Source organism: Austrofundulus limnaeus, unplaced genomic scaffold (genome assembly GCF_001266775.1).
Source record: "Austrofundulus limnaeus strain Quisiro unplaced genomic scaffold, Austrofundulus_limnaeus-1.0 Scaffold464, whole genome shotgun sequence".
In the NCBI taxonomy this organism is placed as follows: Eukaryota; Metazoa; Chordata; class Actinopteri; order Cyprinodontiformes; family Rivulidae; genus Austrofundulus; species Austrofundulus limnaeus.
In genome coordinates this window covers 391617-393472 of record NW_013952866.1, presented here as the reverse complement: position 1 = coordinate 393472, position 1856 = coordinate 391617, and the positions used below count along the sequence as shown (strand labels likewise).

General features: G+C 33.6%; 1 long non-coding RNA gene across 1 annotated transcript in view; it reads right to left on the bottom strand.

Annotated features, from left to right (window-relative positions):
• Positions 1–1069, bottom strand: part of LOC106529758 (uncharacterized) — a 21833-nt gene extending 20764 nt beyond the window's left edge. Inside the window, exon 1 of the long non-coding RNA XR_001311676.1 lies at positions 836–1069. This is a non-coding gene — a long non-coding RNA (uncharacterized LOC106529758). The remainder of the gene's footprint in view (positions 1–835) is intronic.
• Between the last annotated feature and the right edge of the window lie 787 nt (positions 1070–1856).

The following is a 1856-nucleotide window of genomic DNA, read 5'->3' as shown; positions in this document are numbered from 1 at the left end:
CAATAATTGTCATGTTTTGGCATTTTTTTAAATAAATATACTGGATTTTAATTTAATTACCTGACAACCCAGACTGAATTCTGGCCCCACAGACTAAATAAACCCTTCAGGAAAACTAGAAATGATGAAAATAATAACTTTCAGCACGTCTGCAAGTCTACATCACCTTTACTCTGATAAAACCAACTCTAACTATCGTTATATAATAGTGCAGAAACTTTAAAACATTTCAAAATGTCACAATATTTCATCCTAGTTCAGAATAACACAACAAAAGCCATAATCTCAGTATAAACACGCGTTTAAACGTGCTAAAAACTATCAGGCTAACCATTAGCATAGCTAGCATAACATAGCGCAGTTAGCGTTAGCTCTTAAACATGGCGCGATTAGCAGGAGTTCTTATTCGATTAAAACGTGAAATTCAAAATGTTTTATACGCGTATGACGTTGGCAATGTAAGAAATGATGTAGTAAAATGTGGTAAGGTTAAAATATAAATATTTACCTTTAAAGTTTCTTCTTCTTCTTCTTCTTCTTCTTCTTCTTCTTCTTCTTCTCTTAATGGCGGATCGCAAACAGCTCAGAGGTGCACACCGCCACCTACTGTCCATGAGAGAAATTGTTTTCCCTCCACTTTTTTATTTACCGTGTTTGACGCTTTAAAACGTGTTAATGCCCTCCACAAGAGACATGTAAAAGTCTAAATTTATGAAGTGTTCATAATATTAAAAATAGACTACTTGAGTGATTTTAAAAATGAATAACTGTCTTTAGTCTGAGTTGGTGTGGTTCTCAACAACATTTCAAAATAAAACAGAGGATTTAAACTTACCTCCTTTCTTCTTGTAGACCATCTGTGGAGATCTTCAACGAGGTGTCCATAAAACATGATGCCCAGTTCTTCAACCGATAAACAGGCTGTTTAAAAAATGTTTAAAAATTGCTTTAAATGCCAAATAAAGCTAATTTTCCTGTTCTTATCGACTAGCCCGCATGTTTTAAGATTATGTTAAAAGATAATTTTATTTGTAATATTCCTTCAGCTAAAACTATTTAATCACAGCTGCGATTTATTGTTACAGCGCATGCGCACTGTCGCAGAGTTTCTGTGACGTCATGTATTTCCCAGCATGCTGTGCGGCACAAGAATAGTTTTAAACCAAAAAAGCACGTTTTTTATGCTTTTAATTGACACATTTCGTAAATTTACTTAAAAAATTTTGTACCAGTTTTGTTCTGACGTAATTACAAAATATTTAAACCATAAAGCAGATGTAATTTTTACGACAGTGCTATATAAGCTGTCGGAATCAAAGTGTTTCTCGGTTGGTCCGATGGTGGTGACTTTTCAATTGATTGCTACAGTGAGTTACAGAACCTCTAAGTTTCTTCTCTCCCCTTCCTCACCGCCGGCCTTGACTAGCCTTTTGCTGTTTTACAATAAACATTTTGTTTCTGACTGATATGACCAAACTAAAATCAAATAGTTTAATAGGTACAGATACACATAGTTTTTGCACAAATGCAAATGTACGCCACAAAAGAACAAAATACCAGAAGCAACATGAGTTTTTATTCTATTATTGACAAATCCCAAAAAAATAATTTAACCAGTTTCTACAAAGAGACTTATCTTTGAGAGGTAGAGTTTTACTAACTAAAGCTGAGGGAATATCTCGTCTCATGCAGCCTTGTCTCTAGATGTTAACAAAAAGGTCTCTAAAGACATCGATAAGATGCTATTTAACTATATTTGGAATAACAAACAAACATTATATTAAAAAATCAGTAATCATGAACTCATACGATAAAGGCGGCCTTAATTTTTTAGACTTTTACACCTTAATTAATAC